General features: G+C 36.5%; 1 protein-coding gene across 4 annotated transcripts in view; it reads left to right on the top strand.

Annotated features, from left to right (window-relative positions):
• LOC106882253 (stromal interaction molecule homolog) overlaps positions 1-24,086 on the top strand; it is a 276,144-nt gene that overhangs the window by 7,957 nt on the left and 244,101 nt on the right. The gene's annotated exons all lie outside the window — the stretch shown is intronic.

Here is a 24,086-nt window from a genome sequence, read left to right as displayed (position 1 = left end):
GTAAGAAGCTTGCTTCTCAACTATATGGTTCTGGGTTCAATCCCTCTGTGTGGCACCTTGGCCAAGTGTCTTTTACAATAGCACTGTGCTGATGAAAGACTTGTGAGTGCATTGATTGATAGAAACTGAAAGAAACCTGTCATATGTAGTATATGTATGTGTGCATGTGTATGTGCTTGACTGCTCCTTGTTTAAACAAGTGTTACATCTATGCAAGTGGCGTGCTTCAGTTCTAATCTTCAGTGAAAATATGTCTGGCTATGGAGGAAATATAACTTTACTTGGAAACAGTTAAGTGTTGTTGACAGGAAGGGCTTCCAACTGCAGAAAATCTGTCTTAGCAAAATTCCATCCAACCCATGGAAAGTAGATGTTAAAATGATGATGACTATGATATATAATCATTTTTATTATTGATGTTAATGTTAATGTTTATTTTTATTTTACATTTTAACCTACCAACAAGTTCCAATATCCTGTCTGGTAAAGCCTATCCTTAAGCCTTTCACTCGTTTACAGTGTTTTCTAGTACATATCCATTTCACTGGTGCTTCTCAATTTCTGTCTGTCACAGTGACAAAAACAATGTACTGTTCTTAGTTTCCATTAACCATTATTTTTTTTTCTTTTCTCACTCTCTCTGTCTTACTGACAATATTACATTTCATTTATTTGTTTATCTTAATTACTAGTGTACATTCGGTGTCTGTCGAATAACAATAAAGTGGGTTAACAACAGCAAGACGAAACTTGTAAATGCATTTGAGCCAGCAAAGGAGCTTCTGTGTTGTTGCTCAGCCTCTAAGAAACATCAGCATAAATCTTCACCATTACCTTATTAAGAAAGAAAAGAACACATTGGGTGATGATAATTCTAGATAAACTATGCCTGACAACAGCTCCTACCAAAAAAATCATTGGATGTTTTCACAGGTCTTTTATTCTAGATCAGTGGCTGGATTCCTTTGATTCCTGTTCTATTCTACTGGAACCTTATGTTAAAGTATCCTATTGTACTTTCATGATTGAATATTATTGGGATTGTATAAAAAGAAACAATCCTTAAAATATTTTGTGTATTGTAAATGTATAACCAATTTGTGTACCCTCGTTGAGAACCACTGATTTATATCAAAGGTCATGAGTCTATTAATTTAATAAGTAAATGAAGGCTGACTTGAAATTCCCAGTGTTAGCCAACTGTTTGAAGAGGGGTGAATTCTAGCCTGCTGAATTTCTCTTTGACTCAGAATGTAAAGTGGAATCTTTTGATGACTATGAAACATTTAGAGGACCCAAATTAAAAGTTACAATCAATGATTTAGCATTCTTTGGCTTGTCTTTGAAAATTTATTTATCCATCATCATCATCATCATCATTTCATTATCATTTTCATGTCAACTTTTCCATACTTACACTGGTTGCATTGGACAAGATACAGGTACAACATGCATGTACCTGCTCGCGTGTGCGCACACACACACACACACACACACACACACAGATAAACGATAGGCTTCTTTCAGTTGCAATCTACCAAATCCACTGAAAAGGCCTTAGTTGGCCTGAGGCATAACAAAAGACATTTGCCCAAGGTACCACACAGTGGGACTGATCCTTGAACCATGCAGTTGAGAAGCAAACTTCTTACCACACAGCCACACCTATGCCTATTGTCTTTCTAAATTTGTTTCCTATTTGTTAAACCAAGAAATATGAAAAAGTTTGTAACTCGGATGATGATGGGTTAGGGTGGAGGCGCAATGGCCCAGTGGTTAGGGCAGCAGACTTGTGGTCGTAGGATCGCAGTTTCGATTCCCAGACTGGGTGTTTTGAGTGTTTATTGAGCGAAAAACACCTAAAGTTCCACGAGGCTCTGGCAGGGGATGGTGGTGAACCCTGCTGTACTCTTTCACCACAAACTTTCTCTCACTCTTTCTTCCTGTTTCTGTTGTGCCTGTAATTCAAAGGGTCAGCCTTGTCACACTCTATGTCACGCTGAATATCCCCAAGAACTACGTTAAGGGTACACGTGTCTGTGGAGTGCTCAGCCACTTGCACGTTAATTTCACGAGCAGGCTGTTCCGTTGATCGGATCAACTGGAAACCTTGACGTCGTAAGTGACGGAGTGCCAACAGCAAACAGATGGGTTAATGGTCAGTGGTTGAGGAGGAAACGGGGGGGGGGGGATTTCTTGAGCGATGTAGTTCTGGAGATGGTTTGGAGGCAAATATTTAGTAAGTGATGTTAGAAGAGGTGTGTTACAGAAATGACTTCACGTGAGAGTGTTATACCTTCCAAGCTGAAAGGAGCAATATGGCAGAGATGTAGAAGGGACACAGGTTGATGATGGGCTTTTAGAAGAAGGGACCACTTTGCGCACTTATGCTGAGCAAGCACATTTTTAATGCATTTCATGTGTGCATGTATGTGTTACATTGCTTGTTGTTGTTGCGTGTGTATACATATATATATATATATATATATATATATATATATATATATATATATACATGTATGTATGTATGTATGTATGTATGTATACATGTATGTATATATGCATGTATGTATATATGCATGTATGTATATATGCATGTATGTATATATGCATGTATGTATATATGCATGTATGTATATATGCATGTATGTATATATGTATGTATGTATATAAAGATGTATTATATATATATATATATATAAATATGTAGTATATATATATATATATATATATATATATATATATATAAATATGTAGTATATATATATATATATATATATATATTGATAGAAAGGACAACAAAAGAAAGACACCTCAATATTATGTAAATAGAGGAATTTATCTCTATTCACATAATATGTCACATATTTTTACACACACACACACACACACACACACACACACACACACACACATACGCACGCATGCACATACACACGCACACACGCACACACACACACACACACACACACACACACACACACACACACACACACACAAATGTAGCAAGGTTCTCCTTAAGTTCATTTTCCACAATACTGCTCAAGAAACCATCAAATTCAACATGTGAAAATATCAAGTCTGGCTTGCCAAATATTCCAACACAGTTGACTAAATGATAGGCATAAATCCTATCATTGGAAAATTCCTCATTGCACAGTCTAACAGGGCAGTTGTAAATTCTTCAAAGTGAAACTCAATTCTTCCTTTGTATTCTGAATAGTGAATGTTGGATTTCAAATCTTGATAAACTGAGATGCATGCAGACAGGCATGACACGTACAATTTCTGTAAAGTAATGAAAATTGTCTTTAACTAAAGGCATTGTTTCATGGCAGAAGTCATCAGACAGAAATCTAAGGTAATAATCCTGACCAAGATAGTTGAGCATTGGTGAGAACACTCCAACCAGCCCCTAAACCAATAGATCTGGCAGCTTTAAGGAAGAATTGCTTAAAATTCCTATCACCCATCATCTGATAAGTCACTAACCTTTTTTGAGATTAGTGATACCATAAAAATCTTAAGAAATATCCTACCAGAATCACTGAGGTTTCTGCAAGGAGCAAAGCAAAGTCAACAACCATTGTTATAAGATAGTTTCTGAAGAAATGCAGGAAGTAACATTTGAACCTGTTCATTGCATTTGTGAATCTTAAAGCCTCTCACAGGAGTACTTTGTAAATTGGTGACATCCTGTGGGATGTTTATTGATCTGACCACATTCAAAGATTTCCTTCAGTATTTCTACATGGGTGATAGTTTGAGTTGTTACTGGAAATTAGAAGTCTTAGCTCTTATCATCATCATCATCATCATTTAATGCCCCCTTTCCGTGCTAGCATGGTTGGATGGTTTGACAGGAGCTGTCTTGGCAGAAGACTTTGCTGTCTGTTTTGAAATGGTTTTTATGGGTGGATGCCCTTCCTAACCCCAACCATCCCACAGAATGTACTGAGTGCTTTTTATGTTACACCAGCACAGGTGAGATCAGTTTTGCCATGATTTTTTTACAGTTGAATGCCCTATTTTCTGTGGAAAAAAAAAATGTTCAGCAATATGTATGCTAGCTCCTGTATTGTTTAATGTCTTTAACTGTGTAATCACAATGGTACCCAGAAGGCTGCAAAGAAGAGCAGAAATCACTATTAACTTTTTACTCAATGAGAATCTTTTCAACAAGAGGAGTTTGCAGGTTACCACAATCCTCAGAACAGGTCACTAACCGACAGTATGTTGTTGACTGTACACTGGAAGCTCTTGAATTATTAACACTTGGCAGTTTGATAGTGTCCAGGAAACAGATCATCTGTCTCTAACACACTTCGCTTCCTTCTCATCCCACTACACTCTCTGTGTAACTGCAACAAATAGATACACACTCCAAGTTCATATACATCGTCAGTATAATTTCCAGTGGCTGCATATTGGATGATGAGATTCTTAACTACCTTGGATTTGATTCTGTAGCCTTGGAAAAACTAAGAGAGCATCTTTCTAAACGACCATTTCAGTCTCCATACCAAAGTTTTTTTTATCTATTTAGTAGTTGTGTTTCAACTTTCTTGATTTGGTGCAAAATATGAACCACATACAACTGACATGGATGCCTTTAATATACAGTAACTTCAGAAGATCTTTCACATTACCTGCCATTGAATCTCTATTATACAGGCATCAACTGAGGTGGGTTAGACATAAAGTGTTCTTATCCATCTCACTTCTCTGGAGGGTCAAAGAAGTAGTTCAAGAATCTGCACTTTGTAGAGAAGCAACATCAATCTTTTAAAGCAGTGGCTCTTACCTGGGGTCCATACGGTCCCTGAGGCTCCATTTAACAATTTTGGGGGGTCATCATCATCATCATCATTTAACGTCTGCTTTCCATGCTAGCATGGGTTGGACGATTTGACTGAGGACTGGTGAACCAGATGGCTACACCAGGCTCCAATCTGATTTGGCAGAGTTTCTACAGCTGGATGCCCTTCTTAATGCCAACCACTCCGAGAGTGTAGTGGGTGCTTTTATGTGCCATCGGCACGAAGGCCAGACAGCTGCTCTGGCAACGATCACGCTCGGATGGTGCTCTTAGCGCTCCACTGGTACAGGTGCCATCATGATCTCGCTTTCGCTTGCCCCAACAGGTCTTTGCAAGCCAAGTTTAGTGTCCAATGAAGGAGAGGTTGGCATGGGTGCCAGTCGTTGAATTTGGTTCAATTTCAATTTCACTTCACAAGCAGAGTTTAGTGTCCACACGCAACAAAATAGTAAATTAGGGATCCACAATAATACCCTGAAAAAATTCACTTTAGATGTATGTATCAGTATGTACTGCAAGGAACTGCTAGGTTTCTATCTCTAATGTTTTACACATTTCAACCTACACAGTTTAATGTGTGAAAAACAAAATAAGAATTTTGAAAGCAGTTTCTATAAAACTAGCTTTTAAATATTGAATGGCTCTTGGAGTCCACCAGAATAAAATAACAATCAAAGGGGTCCATAGATAAAAATAATGGTTGAGAACCCCTGGTTTGAAGCATCACTACCTGTTCCTGTAGTTGGAGAGAGAGTGAAGGTACAGAGGAAAAATGCAATCAGCACCAAAAGGTGAAGCGAGAAAAGACACATATGTGTAGAGCTTACACATAGTCTCTTGATTAAACATTTACCTGTCCTGACTGCAACCGAACTTGCAACTCAAAGATTGGGATAGACAGTCATTGAAGAAGACAAATAAAGATGGTTGTCAGTGGATTTGATGGGCAATTCTAAGCAAAAAGCATGTGTAAATGCATGTGTATGTTAGTGTGTGTCTGTGTCTGTGTACACATGTTTATATGTGTAAATGTATGTATGTGTACATATGTGTATACATGTGTGTGTATGTATGTATGTGTGTGTGTGTGTGTGTATATATATATATATATATATATATATATATATATGCACATACATATATTTACATGTATGCACATGTATATATTTACATGTATGCACATATATTTATATGTATGTGTGTGTGTGTGTATGCATGCATATATTTATGTATGTATGCATTTATGTGTGTGTGTGTTTATGCTTATATTTATGTATGTACATATGCATGTGTTTGTGTGTGAACTATACTGTAAGAATTTACTTTCTTTCTCTCATGCATGTAAACCCATACATAGATGGAGAAAGGGGCAAAAAATAAATGAAAATCAAAGTAAAAACTATAGATGTTAAATTCACTGGAAGCAATGACTTTTTTTTATGGTTGAATGAGTTTTGAAGAACATTAGAAATCATTGGCATTCAAAGAACAGAGGAATAAGAAATCTTTGGATATTGTTATGGAAAATAGATTAGGTGATGGTGGTGATGAGAATGGATTCTCTTTTGGTTAGACTCCTCGAACTATGGGTATATCCTAGAATACAGAATTTGGTTTACAATGAAGAGAAACAATTTGTATCTTTTTGTAGCACGATGATGTTATGTTTCATCATCATCATCATCATCATTTAACATCTATTTTTCCTTGCTTGCATGGGTTGGAGTAGTTTATTTAGGCAGATTTTCATTGGCCGATTCTCTTCCTGTCACCATCCCTCACCTGTTTCCAAGCAAGGTAATATTTCTGTCATGGCCAGGCATGTTCTTGCAGAATACTCAAAACGAATGACACTGCTTGTATGACAGTGACAATCATTTACAACTATTATATGGTATCGAGTTGAGGTGACATAAGTACATGCCTCCCCACACACACTGACACACCATAAGATTTTAATGGCTATAATCTGATTGATTTTCATAATATTCTTATCATTCTCATTTTATATTATCATCATAATTTGACATTGAGCTGGCAGAATTGTTAGCACACCGGGCAAAAATGCTTAGTGGCATTTCGTCTGTCTTTACATTGTGAATTCAGATTTTGCTGTGATTGACTTTGCCTTTCATCCATTCAAGGTCAATGAAATAAATACCAGTTGAATACTGGAGGTTGATGTAATCGACTTACTACCTTGCCTGAAATGACTGGCCTTGTGCCAGAATTTGAAACCAATATCATCATCATCATCATCATTACTCTACATCTATCTTCTTCCATGCTTGCATGGGTTGGACAAATTTTCTTCAGAAGAACATCTTTTGGTGTTGTGGTCATTTGTTGTCTTCTTCATTACATCCAGTCTCCTGAGATGAAATTTTAACACTTCTTCCCAAGGTTTCTTTGGTTGCTCTCTATTGCAGGTTCCTTCTGTTTTGATGGCTGGTCACTTCTTCGTCCATCTGTCAACTTCCATATGCATCACATTAATCCTTCCTTGTGTCATCTGGTTGACTTTTCTGAGAAGGGCTTACTATTGGTTTAGAAACAGTTTTCTGCAGGTGTTGTATAGGTTGGTTATCCGTCTACTGGTTTACATCATCTCACAACTACCAAGGAGATCTCCTGTAGTAACGCTTATGCAGATAGTATAAATATGATGGTTGGTGGTAAATAAGACCAATTACATCTTAATTTCAACTTGTGTATATTATTTAGCAGACTAGAAGGATTGCCCATTTGGTTTTGTGGCCTGTTCATAGGCTATACCGCAGCTGAGGTCATCACCACAATATTTTGAATCTGTTCATTTTCTACCGTTGCTCAACACTTAATCACCAAATCTCTCATCTGTACAGAACAACATAGATGACTAATGATTTCACTAACCACATCTTTTGATCTGATTGTTCATCTCTAAGCAGCCTGTACCTCAACCCTCTGTGAATTTAATGAAAAGTAAATGAGGTCAACACATTTAGTTGGACTGGATGACTCATTTCTTAGGTTTTGTTTGTAGATTGATAACATAGAGAAGCTACTTATGGGCAGTAAGAGATTTTGATGTTACCAGATTTTCCCACTGAGAGATAAAATAATGCTATCCATTTTGTGGATAGCATTTATTATCATCATCATCATTATTATTATTATTATTATTATTATTATACCTTAATTATTTTTAGACTTTTCATTGAAGATAATCCCCCTCCCCAACTTTTTTTGACATTTTTGCTTTCATCTTTGCACTGTCTTTTGTTAAGTGATCTTGTAAATGAATAAAGAATAGTCATTACTGTGGCAAATAAAGAATTGCTTATTATTATTATTATTATTATTATTATTATTATTGATGTCGCACAGTATTCAATATCGTGAGGTTGTTGATTGAAGATATTATGTCTACTGGTGGGGTTTGTACTGTCTGTCAATTCACAACAAGGACCTCAGACAGACAGTACTTTACACAATATGTGTGCAGTTCCAAGTAATGCTGATTTTTGCAATACACCTAGGTTGTAGAGTATTTCTAAAGTTTCCAGATGTTTTTTCAGATTGGGTGGTATTGAATCCAATGCTCTGATGATTCTTGTAGCTGCCACATCTTAGCAATCTCAATTATTACCTCTACTTTTGCTTAGGTGGAGATATTGTTTTCAGTCATGTTTGTTTGTTTGTCCATAGACAAGATATCTCAAGAACCACTGGATGGATTTGGATGAAACTTTCAGGGATATTTGGCCTCATGACTGGCATGAATTGATTAAATTTTGGTATTGATCTGGTACCGGACAATGATTCTGGATTATTTTTCCTGTTTTGAGTCTTGGGCCATTTTTTATTATTCCTTATGCTGGTTTCTTTAATTGGCTTAAATTTGCGCTGGGATATCACCTTCAAGGGTTTTTGAAGGAGGAATGCATTCTGTTAGTTATGATGACAAGTTTTCTTGTTGATCCAGTCAACAGAACAGCCTGCTCGTGAAATGAATGTGCAAGTGGCTGAGTACTCTGCTGATATGTGTACCCTTAAAGTAGTTCTCTGGGAGATTCAGCATGACACAGAATGTGACAAGGCTGGCTCTTTCAAATACAGGTACAACTCATTTTTGCTAGTTGAAAGGACTGGAGCAATGTGAAATAAAGTGTCTTGCCCAAGGACACAATGTGCTGTAGGGAACTGAACTCACAGCCTTATGATTGTGAGCTAAATACCCCAGCCACTAAACCACACGTCTTCACCAAAAGTTTTAAACTGTTAGTCTTGCTCTTCTTCCAGTATTTATCTTTTTTTCTTGTTGGTATTTGTGTATTTATTTCATCAACCTTGGAATGATGAAAAGCAAATTGGACCTAGACAGGATTTTGATCTCAGAGTCTAAAAGAATTTAACTAAAAATATACTGAAGGTATTTTGTGTGATGCTTGACTGACTTTAACAGGTCAGTCCAATAGATGTGGCTCTGTGGTAAGAAGCCTGCTTCCCAACCACATGGTTTTGGGTTCAGTCCCACTGTGTGGCACCTTGGGAAAGTGTCTTCTGTAACTTAGAGCTGGTCAAAGCCTTGCGAGTGGATTTGTTAGATGGAAACTGAAAGGAGCCTTTCACATATATCATCATCTTTATACGTCTGTTTTCCATGCTAGCATGGGTTGGAGTTGGACAGTTTGACCAGAGCTGGCAAGCCAGAGAGCTGCACCATGTTCCAGTTTGATTTGGCTTGGTTTGCCCTTCCTAACACCAAACACTACAGTATATGTGTGTGCGTGTGTGTTTGTGTCTGTGTTTGTGTCCCCCCCCCCCACTGCTTGACTACCAGTGTCGGTATGTTTATGCCCCCATAGCTTAGCAATTCAGCAAAAAAGGCCAATGGAATAAATTCCAGGTTTTAAAAAAGAAATAAATAGTGGGATCGATTCATTTAATTAAAAATTCTTCAAGATGATGTCTCAGCATAGCCTCTGCCTAATGACTGAAGAAGTCAAAGATAAAAGATCTAAATGTAACAAAGATCTTGTCATTGTCTCCTCTTAGTCTCCCTCTCTATCTCTCTCCTCTCTCTGTCTTTGAGGATTGCATAATCTCTTGCTATTTTCCTTAATTTGCTCTTTACTACCAAAATCAATACTGTGGTTCACTTAACACATTCTAATCAATGTAGCAAACATTCTTAAAAGAATCTAAATGAATCTATTAGTTTTATTGTTCTTAAAATTTTTGCTGATGATCTTTTTATATTCATTGTACTTATTTATTTATTTATTTAATAATTTATTTATTCTCCAATTAATTATTTTTGTTTTTCCTTAAACTGAATGTTGTTTAGCCCTGAGTCTGGGTAGGAGACTCATGAACAAAAGCACTCCAGCTATGACTGTCCTGCTCTTTTTGTATCTAGGACCACATTGTCCAATGTGCTTTTCAATTTTGAAGAAGATAGGATGTTGTTTAAGGTAATTTGACTGCTATTTCTCGGATGTTTGATGCATACAGAGTGGCTCCTTTATAACTGAAATTTGTTTTCTTTATCTGTAGATACATACATACACACACAAACACACACACACACATTGGCACACATACACGCACATACACAACAAAGTCTCAGACAGACAAACACAGCCTCTGTAATGGACTTAGAGGAAAGTCACTGAAAAGGTTGCAAACAGCAATGAAAGAGCTTCAACAAAAAAAGCAATGCAAAACAAATAAAAACAAAAGTAACAAGTTACTGTTTAACCAAGTTAAACAAACATTGGATTTGTTAGTTGGATAATAATAATAAAGTAGTAGTATTGAAATAGTGTCTGTTATCCCTTTTGGCATAATGACTCTCCCTAGACACAATAGAATACCTGTAGATTCTTTCCTTATTTATTGCAGGTCATAGTTATACTAATAGTTGTTTAGTCTCTCTCTTTCACACAATCACGCATGCACAATGGGCTTCTGTCAGTTTACATCTATCAAATCTGTTGATAGGTCCAAATCTATAGTTGGAGACATATCGTTAGGAAGTGAAGTTGCCATTCAGGTGGTGATGTGTGTGTGTGTGTGTGTGTGTGTTGTACTGAATAAATTACTGTATTTTGTTTTTCCATGTTTTCCTTAGAGACTTTTTGGAATAGTAAAGTTCCCAGACCCACCATCACTGTTTCTATATCTTCATGGTCTTGTCTTTAAGATGAAGTGATATTGGTATGTGTTGATGTGTGATTGGTGTAGACATTATCACCAGAATTTGAATTTTGACTCTTTCATTTATACATCATCAGTTAGGTGTTAATATTTATGTGGGTCAAGGCTGTGAGCTGGCAGAATTTTTAGCACAGGAGGGAAAATACTGAGTGGCATGTCATCCTTTTGGGGTCAATGCAATTAACTTACCCCCTACCCCAAAATTGCTGGCCTTGTGCCAAAATTTGAAACCAATATTTGTATGGATCTAGTGTAAGTAATCTGTGTTTATTTTAGCATTGTGATCTGCTGTGAGTATTATTATTCTATACAGTATCAATGTGTTGTTTACTAATGTTTTCCTATCAAGTTTTCTTTCATGTGGTTTAGAGCATTGCATTTACTCCTTGTTGTAGCTGCATGGTGAGCCGGCAAGGAAGTGTTGTACATGTATGGCCATTATAACAAAGGAGTTATGAAGTTTAGTAGTACAGAAACTAGAAATGCTCAATGTTCAGCTGGGGTTCATGAAAGAATTAACTGTCAGATTTGCAGGTTGTGAGTTCATATCTTGTCACCAGCAGTGTGCACTGCCACAGTATAAGAATGATATGGCAATCACTTCAGCCTCAATATGTATGTGACCAATGAAAGAGAACAAGTTTTAGTCTGATGAGCAGCACACAAGGATAGATGGTGGAAAAGGGAAAAAAAACATGTTTCCAATAAAGGAAATGTGACAGTAAAGACCCTGGGGATATTATTGGCCTTGATCTTCTCACAAACTCTGTAACAACCTAATGGAGAATATCATTAGCTGCTGAATGAAAAGTCATTAGCTTTATAATTTTGCTTTTAGCAGTGTATTGAGGCAAATATCTTGTCATCAAATCTGAAGGCAGGCGACATATTTCATTGTTAGATGTTTGGTTTTGGGAAGGAGAAGCAATTCAGAAAACAAGTGTTTGCAGAAAAATCAGTCTCAGAGCCCATTGTTGCTGGGAATGTAATGAGCAAAAACAAATGTTAAAACCTATAAACACATATGTAACAAATGATAATTAAAATATTGATTATTATTTGTAAGGAAGAAAGGTAGGAGGAGATTGAGACTAAATACATTTCTGATATTAAATAAAAAGGAGAAAGCTCTTCAGTTTTTGTTAATGATTCTTGTAGCAGTTTTGTTTTCTCTTAATGGAAAAATTCAAAGAGTCTTTCTATATTTAACGAAGAAAAATAATTTAAAATCCACTTATTGAAAATTTAACATTAAAGAAACTACGCTTTTAATTCTAACCTAAATATCAAAGCAAGTGCAAGGCTGTTCAATTTTTAGTTTTACTATTAGAATTTTGTGGTTTAGCCCCAGGTTGGTCCTAAATTAGCAAGGCTTTCTAATTGTGAACATTACTTTGTATATACTCTTTACTCTTTTACTTATTTCAGTCATTTGACTGCGGCCATGCTGGAGCACCGCTTTTAGTCGAGCAAATCGACCCCAGGACTTATTCTTTGGAAGCCTAGTACTTATTCTATCGGTCTCTTTTTGCCGAACCGCTAGGTTACGGGGACGTAAACACACCAGCATCGGTTGTCAAGCTAAGATGGGGGGACAAGCACAGACACACAAACACACACACATATATATATACATGTATACGACAGGCTTCTTTCAGTTTCCGTCTACCAAATCCACTCACAAGGCTTTGGTCGGCCTGAGGCTATAGTAGAAGACACTTGCCCAAGGTGCCAAGCAGTGGGACTGAACCTGGAACCATGTGGTTGGTAAGCAAGCTACTTATCACACAGCCACTCCTAGAACAAAATTGTTCAGTATGTTTTATTTTCCCTTTTTTTTTAAAGTTTGAGAGTGTTCTGGCTTCTTTTTCTAGCAAGTCATGCAATTGCATAGTGCCTCCTTTGTTGGATGGGTAATTTGGTTAAAATGGGTTTTGTGTTTAAATCAGAATGTTTTTAAAAGTGTAAGTATCAGGTCATCCCATAAGTAATATTTGAATTTTAAATAAGGAAACAAGTGATCAAATGTTACATTTTAAGGAAACTTAATCGCAATATAGTTTCCATCATTATCTATGACATCTTTCCATCTACATGTAAGCTTTTCAATCTCATTAGTGGAAAACTTTCAGGTTCAAAGAGAAGAACTCTGAAAGGTCAGTTTCGACTTCCTCAGTTGTTTTGAGAGTTAATCCATCCAAAAAAGTTCTAGATGGTAATCTGAAGGAGCAAGGTCTGGGGAATAAGGTGAATGAGCAATTTTCTTCCAGGCAAGTTTCTTGATCTTCTGTGACATGATCTGTGCAGTGTGGGATCTTGCAGTGTTCTGATGAAACACCACTCCTTTCGGTTCACTAAAGTAGGCCTTTTTTGCTTCAAAACAGTGTTCAAATGCTCTAATTGCTGACAGTAGATTTGAGCATTGATTGTTGCATTAGTTTGTAGCAACTGAAAGTTGATGACTCCTTTGCAATCCCACCAAACAGAGAGAAGAACCTTCTTCACATGGAGTTCCCTTTCTGGTTGTCGTTGGGCTTTTTCCCCTTCACCAAGCCAATGTCTACGATACTTAACATTTTGATAAAGGACTCATTTTTCATCACTGGTGTCCAAAAAGGGCGAGATGAGTCCATGAGAATGAAGAGAAGAGCAGACGTCCACTTGGGATTTGTGGTTAGCTTCAGACAAATCACCAGTCACCCATTTTCTGAATTTTGGGACCTTTCCAAATTGTTAAAGATGATAGTGAACAGTTGTATGGCTTGAATTTGTCTTTATGGTGTTATGGAAATGAGAAATTTCTCTTTCTGGATCGTATACTGGATGATTCCATCACCTATTCTCAACAGTGACTGTACGGAAAGGTGTGTATGCGTGCCTGATAGATACAAAAAGAAAGCGTTTTACCTTGTATATGAGCTCATTATACATTTGAAGGTAGACCCCTCCCACTCCCCATGCTTTATCCACTTAACTATTTTAGCTATGGTGATTAACTATTATTTCTATTTGTTGGACAACCAATATCAACTCTAATCAGACTATAGGAAATCAATATTTCAGATAAAATCTTTTTCTTCTGTCTGGTTATCCTAGTTAGTGTATTATTGCCACTTGTTGGAAAAATAAAAGATCTTAGTGCCTCATCACATCAAATATCCATAACTGCAAATCCTGTTTCTTGAAGCAGCCAAATACCTTTTTGGTTCCCATCCATAATCTTAATTTACTTCCGGTTATGTTTTTTTGTCCATTTGCATTGCTCAACCAGTGAACAGTTTAGCAGAATTGCTAGAGCATCTTTCAGTCTAAGTTCAAATCTTGTTGAGGCTGACTTTGCCTTCCATCCTTCTAGAGCTGATGAATACTAACACCCTGTTGGTTACGATGATAAGTGTTCCAGTTGATCTGATCAACAGAACAGCCTGCTCATGAAATGAATGTGTAAGTGATGGAGCACTCCATGTACCTTCATGCTGATGAATAACGTACCAGTCTAAGGCAGTGAATTATTATTAGAATTATTAAAGTATTGTAATGTATAACCAATAAATCCTAATTCAAAGAAACTAATTTCTAGTTATAGTCCTAAATAAAAAGGCATCTTATAGTGTTATCCACAATAGTCTTGACTCCATGTACGTTATTCCAAATGGCCGTTCTCTCTCTTCTTTTCCTGTCAAATGTGCATGCTCTTTATAACAAAGGAAGTCACTCAAATCCTAGCACAATTTGCATAACAGTTACAAATCACTATTATAAATTGAACAACGTATATTTTGCATAACATGTATTGAATGCATTGTTGTATTTGTTCTGGCTCTTTGCATTGTGAGTTCAAATCCTGCTGTGGCCTACCTGGATGACAGACAATCTGATGTCTGGTCCAATGAATGACGTTTGTAGCATTTGGACCAGATTTCTGGTTTGTGGATAATTTTCTTCTACCATTCTTGAAGATCCTGAAAAGAGTCATGTGGGCTGCTCTCTTATCCTAAATAAGTAATCTACTATAATAATACTCTTGTGTTTTTCTCCGTCATAGCATATGAGTGAGAAAGGAAGGGGCAATAGATGAATAAAGAAGGAAGAATGGCAAACTGGTAGTGGAAGCATTTCAGCTCTGTGTGAGTATGTGTGTGTATGTAAAAGGGGGAGGTATGTGAATGTTTGAGTGTGTGTGTGTGTTTGTGTGTGCAATGGGAGTGGGATGGTGAACATGCAATGCTGAAAAGAAAAATCAAACAGCGTTTCAACTTTAGTAACAAACGATGATCGATATCACATCTCAAAAGACAACCATTAGATAACATTGACAAGTGTATTCATTTGATTTACCATCCGTATTTATTACTACAATCAGCTGTCATTTTTGACGGCATGGGGCCAACTAGTAAAAATATAATTACAAATTATGTTCAATTTGTTCAACTTGACTCGTTTTTGGATTTACTGCATTCATTCCCATATCCGTTTGCGATACAATGTCATACTGTACAGCTTTGCCTCGTACATTAAATAACAACGAAATGGGTCACTTCTACTGTCATGGGTTGTAATTTCTCACAAACACTAAATATACACGCAGATATGACTATATTTATTTATTCCTCATACAAACTTTTTGCCTGCCTTCCTGTTTATTTTCCTTGCTTCCTTCCCTAAAGAGAGAAAGAGTGAGAAGCCCTGTGTTGTTGTTCATCGCCCATATCAGCCCTTAATTGAGCAATTCTATAATCACAGTCACTCCAACCATGACCATTTCGTTTTTCTTCTGAGAATAACATATCAAAAACTCCATCATTCAATATTCTCTTTTTAAAGACAGTATTATTTTAACAGTTTCAGCTCAAAGCTGTGGTCATGCTGGGGCACTGCTACTGAGTCGTATATGATTTGAGTGAGATTTGGTTGTTGTTCCTAACAGGTAGAGCAACTGCATGGGCACTTCCACCCTGGTTTGTTGGCCACCCTAGTTGGCTTGCAGTACTCGCTCATTTGCTGTAGGCCACCCTCGTTTGCCTCTTTGTCAGTATTAAAGATCTAATTACATAAACCTCCATCACCCCACCACTTTCTACTCTAAAAGCTCTACATATTCTAATACCAAAAATTTTCACTTTCAGCAGCACTAAACATTGTTAGTTAAGTAATAATAGTTATTCACTACATTAATGAGCCTCCCATGTAGCTCACAGCCTTCATTCTGCTCATCCCTGTTGATGACTGGTATGAGGTGTTGTAACATATACAATATCTAAACATTTTACCCACCAGAAATCCTGTTGTTGGTGAGCTGGCAGAAACGTTAGCACGCCGGGCGAAATACTTAGCAGTATTTCGTCTGCCGCTACGTTCTGAGTTCAAATTCTGCTGAGGCCGACTTTGCCTTTCATCCTTTTGGGGTCGATTAAATAAGTACCAGTTACACACTGGGGTCGATATTATTGACTTAATCCGTTTGTCTGTCCTTGTTTATCCCCTCTGTGTGTAGACCCTTGTGGGCAATAAAGAAATAAGAAATCCTGTTGTTGTTTAGTCCTTGGTAGGCCTTGACAAAGAAGACTTTTGAACAAAGCTTCTCCAGTTTGCTTTGCTTTCTAATATAGCATATCTGATGTTCAACATATTCTTTCACCTCTTTTTGTAAGATGGCATGATTGTGATTTGGCTGTTATTTCTAGCAGGTTGAATGACCACATAGAAGACTCTGTCATTGAGCTTTCACTTACATTGTCCATGCCTCTTGTCTACTCAGTATTTACATTTTACTCCATATTCAACAATAGTGTTATTTTTGTGCATCTAATTTTCATTGTTCAACCTGCATTCCAGCAATGACCATCCCACATTTTTTTCCAGACAAAACCAAAACATCATTACCCAGTGTTATAAATAAAATGATGGAGCAAAATTTGAGGGAGATTTGACTGCTCTTCCTAGTGAGCACTTGACTGATGATGTAGAGGCAATGTTATTTGATATAATAGCGTTCGATGTTTGATTGCCACATCTCTCTCCTACTACTTAATTAGTATCATCGTCAACCTCCAGACCTTTCGATGAAAGACCACTTTTCCAGTTCGTTATCAAATAACCTTTACTGTCATTGATTGAATTTGCAATAAGAACTAAGTGGTAATTAATATGTCTTTATTTCTTGCTTTGACATGGAGAAGAGGAAAGAAGCTGCAACCTAGAAATGGTATTTTTCTTTCTTTTTTTTTTTATGGTTTTTGTAACTTGCTGGGTCTGGAGGCAGGGGTAGAGCTTCTAACCTTTGCAGGCCTTCTGAAACCGGTGAGATTGATGCTATTAGTATTCCTATTGAACCTCTTGTGGTCAATACTGTGGTAAAGACATAAGCAGGGGAGAAATTCCAGTGGAATGGGGACCAATGTTCTGGGAAGGATGGACTTTGTATGTAGAAATTTGTGTGGGGGCCTGGGAGAATTTGGATTTGGACATGAGTGCCTCAGCGGAAGTGTGGTGTGAGCCTAGCCAGCAGTGTTGCCTTATGGCATAGGTGCACTTGGCAGTTGCCCAGAGACCTTGCAGAACTAGAAGCTCAGTTCTTATCTTTGGATGCTGTGGATTGCTGTCAATAAATACTATTAGGCCCAGTGCACTGATTTACTCAAGGGCCTATGAAGGGGTGCTGAGAAGTTCCTAGCTTTAGGGGGGTAGCAAAAAGCCACACCTTCCAAGTTCTTTTACATAGCTTAGAAAAACTGAAGTACTCCTGAGAGGGGAATATGTTGAATAAAATCATAATTAACTGATCCTCCTGTATTTTCTTTGACCCAAAGCTAGGATGCTGCTAAGGCAGTCCTGCCAGCCAGCCTCATTGTGTAGAAGCCATTATTGTAGTGGTAGAATGGGCAAAAAGAAACAGGATGTCTATGTGTACAACAGTAGAAATAGCAGCAGCAGTACTGTCCCAGATATGAAAGCAGTATTCTACCATGAGACTTACCTGAGCTTGCAAATAACAACTACCACTACCACACTACTATTACTGTTGCTGCTGCTGATGCTACTACTGCCTCTGCTGTTAAGACTTCTACAAAATAATAATGGTTTCTAATTTAGGCAGAAAACTAGCAATTTTTGAGAGGAGGAGTTTAATTGGTTACATTAACTTTGGTATTTAATTGGTACTTTATTTTAACAAGCCTGAAGGAGTGAAAGGTAAAGTTGACCCCAGTGGGATTTGAACTCAGAATGTAAAGAGCTGCAACAAATACTGCAGGACATTTTTTTTTTCTGATACTGTCATGTCAATCTTCCACTTATGCAAATAACAAACTGACCAATGACAGTGATAATAATAATTATCCTTTCTACTATAGGTACAAAGCCTAGAATTCGGGGGGATGGGGGCTAGTTGATTACACTGACCCTTGCTCAACTGACACTTATTTTATTGACCCTGAAAGGATGAAAGGCAAAGCCAACCATGGTAGAATTTGAACTCGGAATGTAAAACCTGGAAGAAACACCTTTGAGCGTTTAGTTTGCCCAGTGAGCTAATGATTCTGCCAGCTTGCCCTTCTATCTGAGATGCAAGGCCAGAAATTTGTGGGTTGATGGATAACCGATGAAATGAACCCTAGTTCTTGACTGGAACTTCTATTATTGACCACTTGAAAGATAAAAGACAAAGGTGATCTTGGCTGCATATGAACATGGAACATAAAAGACAGAATTAAATATTGCAAAGCAGCCATTCTACTCATTTCAACAGCACCCAAACAAACACAACAATGATAATTGTTTTAATTATAATAAAAAATACAAGCTAAAAACAATGATTTCTAAGTTAGGTACAAGACCAATAGTTATGAAGTGAGGTTTTGGGACTAGTTGTTAACTATCAAATCAACCCCAGTACTTGAATGTTACTTTATTTTTATTACCCCACTGCAGAGGAAAGGCAAACTGGCCCTAGTTGTTGAACTTGGGGCATAAGGAGTTAGAAGAAATACTTCTATAGGCATTTTGTTCAACCGTGTTAATAATTCTACTAAACTAATGAGAGCAGCAGTAATGAAATAATGAGATAAACAAAAATAACAGAAAAAGAAAAAAAAGATCCTACATAACAAAAGAAAATGTAGATAAGCATAAATATTGTTGTTGTTCAGATGGTATAAATAGCAAAATATTGCTGATAAACATTTGGTAACATTAATGAGTGTCTGGCTAATTATAACATTCCAGTCAATTAGCTGCAGTTGTGTCTATTGTATCATCCTGTTGTAAACAATGTGTTGACAAAGCAAAGTTCCACAGTCACGTGTAGACATACTTAAAGAAAAAAAAAAAAACAGAAACGAAAACTATATAACTGCTGAAAATTGGTTCTTTGGATAGCATTTTAGTTGTTCTACATTCCTTACAATAACATCTAGGGATTAAACTGGTAGAATTGGTTACAGAGTTGAAATAAAAGCCTTACAGTATTTTTTCTGGTTCTTTATGTTGTGAGTTCATATCCAGCTGTGGTCAGTTTTGCCTTTCATCCTTCTGGAAATGATAAAATAAAACACAGATACGAGGGTCAATGATATTGACCAACACCCCCACCCCCTCAACATCCACCCACTATTTCTGGGAGGGTTGTTGGGATAGAGTCCTCAGGTACATCTTCCATTGGAAGCAACTGTAATTAGACTTTCTGGTTGAATTCCCAAGAATGACCAACTGAAACTATGGATATCATCCACCCATCTTTGTCTACCCCTTGTGCCTAAATTAGAAGCAATTAGTCCTCTTACATCAGTAAAGATTATTTTTTGGGAATTCACATGTACCATGTTTCTGACAATAACATCTGTCAATTCCCCTCCAGTGTCTTCATTAAACTATAGTAAGGTGTAACGTTATTAGTTCTTATTAGTACTGTCATATCACTGAAAATGGTCTCTGGATTCACTTGTAGCATGATGCTGATAACAACATCTGTTCATTGCCTCTCTAGACCTTCCTTTCATCTTAGTTAGGCCATATTTGATAAAATAAAAGTTATTCTGTTGCCGCAGCTGTGTGCATGTAAGGTGGCAGTTAAGTAAGGAGAGAAGAGGAAAGGCCAGTGAATGATGAAAGCATAGTTGATTGTAGTAGAGGTGGCATATAATGAACACCACCACTTGATGATTGAAAAGTGTTTATGAACGGTGATACTTAGAGAAGTTTCTAACAAATGTGGATACGTAATGAAGATTCTAACAAGGTCGACTTTGCCTTTCATCCTTTCAGGGTTGATAAATTAAATACCAGTTGCATACTGGGTCGATCTAATCGACTAGCTCCACTCCCCAATAATTTCAGGCCTTGTGCCTAGAGTAGGAAAGAATATTTAGCCATTTTGAAATAATAAAAAGAATGAGACAATGAAAGGAACTTGCTTATTATTTTGAGGTACAATTATTAATCAATTCAGTTGAAGTCTGTTCACTTTGGTGACATTGTATATAAATAAATATATCTATATCAGGGATATCAGTTGATGTTACTTTTACTTTTTGTTCTCAGCACTTTTTTGCATATCAAAAAAGGTTAAATTCTCAGAAAGGAATTGAGAAACACATAAGCAATTAAGTAACTTCTGTCGACTTATGTTCATTCATGACATGTATGCTATGACAGTGTATTAGTACCTTAAAATAATAGGCAAGTTATTTTCAAAAAAATAAATACGAGGTGTTACAAATATAGTATAATGATGGAACAGCTAGTAACTTAAGAAACATCATAGTCATGGTTCCGTGCTAAGTTTCAAGAAAGAATATTTCCCCACGATACCGAAATTTAAGCAGAAATAGATATGTCAAAACAAAAGGATGAATTTTTGCAAAAGTTGATAGTTGCTGTCAAAATAAAATACATGTATTTACATCTGTGTGTCTGCATGTGTGTGTGTGTGTGTATATATATATATATATATATATATATATATATATATATATATATATATATGCATATATATGCATATATATGCATATATGTATACACATGCACGCACACACATTTACATATTGATGTATATGTATGACGATTGTATGTTTGCATAAAGAGGAGTGTGACATTATTTTTGTTATGCTAATATTGTTGTAGCGTTGCATGTGTTTTACTTGTTATTTAAGTTAGTTCAATGTTGAGAGCTTGGCTGATCAGTTGACTCAAAGCTACCGAATGTAAACGGCTCATGGATAAGCTTAATAGAAAGCGTCAAAGAGAAATGGAATAAAGCTATTCAATGCTGAATGTAAAGTGAGTTAATAATACTGGAAGCTGAAACTTCATAAATCATCACTCCCAGCTTTCTATGATTCATCTTTAGATGATCTTGAAGAGTAGAACATGGAACCTGATATATATATATATATATATATATATATATATATGAGAGCATGCAGAAAAATTTCTAGAATACCAGCTATCTGGCTGGATAGCTGGAGACATAAATGCAATGAAGTTAAGCATGTAGGTGGAACCGGTGAAAATTTATGGTTGGAATAGGAGTGGGTAAAATTGGTTTGGAAAGAAGTAGGGAGATATGGTTTCAGGTAAGAAGGATTGTATTGAAATGTTTAATTCAACAGAAATGATGAAGTGTGACCCTGACTGATGATGCATCAAGTAAGATTATTTTTTTCTTCTTCTTTACTGTGTGTGTCTACATACATACATACATACATACATACATATGACATGAAAATATATACATAAAAACGCATCCGTAAAACAAACATACAAATCTGCGCATATACTAACAGCAAATACTGCACACACACACACACACACACACACACATATGCACAAATACCTAGATGATGTTGATAAAAGTTCCAATGAAGGAGCCTTGAATCTATGTTGGAGTTCGGCTCTTTCTCTATGGACAAGAAATACAGAAATGAAACTGATTGATAACATACATACATACATACATACATACATACAAATAAACAAACAAAAATACCCTGTTGTTGATGTTGAAATTCCAATGAAGGAATCTTGGATCTAGGTTAGAAACCCGTTCTTTCTCTATTGGCAAGAAATCTTGAAATAAACTGAATAATGACATACATACATGTCTCTGTGTATCTTATAATGTATGTGCTGTTCTTCACACATTGAAAAAGTTAAATTCTAAGTGTTCTCATAATTAGGTTTATGAGTGAAAATATTCCATTAGTGTGTAATGTTAGCGTACTTGAATGACAGACCTGAGCAGAAGAAGTGGGTGTAAGAAGAATCAGTTTTAGAGTCCCAAAGAAAGGAGGACTTGTAGAGTCAGTCACGTATGATGCATATGGAAGATGACTGTTAAGTGCATTTACTTGTGTGTATGCAGGATTCTCTGTCAGTTTTGCTGATAAATATTTAACCAGAGAAAGGAGTGAACACTTCCTACTGGTTGAATTAACCCTTAAGTGAGCTGACCATTCTTCAGAGGTATACACCTTTAATGTTGTTCTCAGGCCAAATCAGAGTTGTCCAATGTGACAAAGCTGGACCTTTTGAGTAATAGATCTGATTGATTTGACAGGCTTCCATGTAGTTTCCATCCACCTAATTTCACCCATGAAGCTTGGGTTGAGTAAGGTTATGTTTAAATGGAGGCAATGAAAAAAAAGGGCTATAGTTTAAGATGCCACATATTGGGATCAAACTGAAGACCTAATGATTGTGAAGGTAACTTCTTTACTACTTTGTCATGTGCGGATTGCTTTCTTCCTTTTTTTGCACCCACACTTCTGTGTGTGTGTGTGTATATATATATATATATATATATATATATATATATATATATATATACATATATATATTTACAACTATATGTAAGCAACTTACACACATATGTGTATCTACATCTATAATCTATATAAATATAAAATAACGAGGATATATATTTATATATATGCACACACATACACACACACAGGTATGTATACTAGAAAACATTGATTTCATTTTGACAGTCGCTATCAACTTCTGTAGGAAATGCAAATTGATGAAAGCCCACCTACCCCTGCTTTGACATATTTCTGATTAAATTAGAATACCGTGGGAAAATATTCTTCTTGAAACGTAGCACAGAACCATAACTGTAGTATGTCTCTTTATTTAAGTTTCCAGCTGTTTCTTAGTTATTTGAAATTTGCCACAGAATATATATTCATCCTTTGTGTAAAGAGCTTGCCTATTATTTTAAGGTACTGTTCCTGATTTATAATCAATTCGTTTGAAGTCAGTTCAATATATTGACAATGCATACATATTAGGGATATCTTTTACTTGTTTCAGTCATTAGACTGTGACCATGCTGGGGCACTACCTTAACAAATTTTTAGTTGAATGAATTGACCCTGATAGTTGTTCTATCAGCCACTTTTGATGAACTGCTAGCTTATAGGGATGTAAACATACCAACACTAGTTGTCAAGTAGTGATAAACACAGACACAAAGACATGCATATATATATCTATCTATCTATATATATATATATATATATATATATATATATATATATATATATGATTGTTTGTAGAAATACATAAATCTGTAGGAGAAGCACACTCTAAGATGTAGAGCAGTTAATATTAAAGTGGGGTAAGCTAGCTTAAGGGGTTACCTGGTCATATTCTCGTCCCTGCACATGTTGCCTGTGGTGCAGTCGTTGTTGCTGCTGCTGTTGTTGTAACTCTATAAACTGGCCTACTTCACTATAATATATATATATATATATATATATATATATACGCACATACATGATGGACTTCTTTCAGTTTCTTATTTCTTTATATTGCCCACAAGGGGCTAAACATAGAGGGGACAAACAAGGACAGACAAAGGAATTAAGTCGATTACATTGACCCCAGTGCGTAACTGGTACTTAATTTATCGACCCCGAAAGGACGAAAGGCAAAGTCGACCTCGGTGGAATTTGAACTCAGAACGTAAAGACAGATGAAATACTGCTAAGCATTTCGCTTGGTGTGCTAACGTTTCTGCCAGCTCGCCGCCTTTGGGCTTCTTTCAGTTTCTGTCATCCAA

The sequence above is a fragment of the Octopus bimaculoides genome, chromosome Z (genome assembly GCF_046866305.1).
Source record: "Octopus bimaculoides isolate indiv1 chromosome Z, ASM4686630v1, whole genome shotgun sequence".
Lineage (NCBI taxonomy): Eukaryota > Metazoa > Mollusca > Cephalopoda > Octopoda > Octopodidae > Octopus > Octopus bimaculoides.
This window is presented reverse-complemented; position numbering and strand designations above follow the sequence as displayed.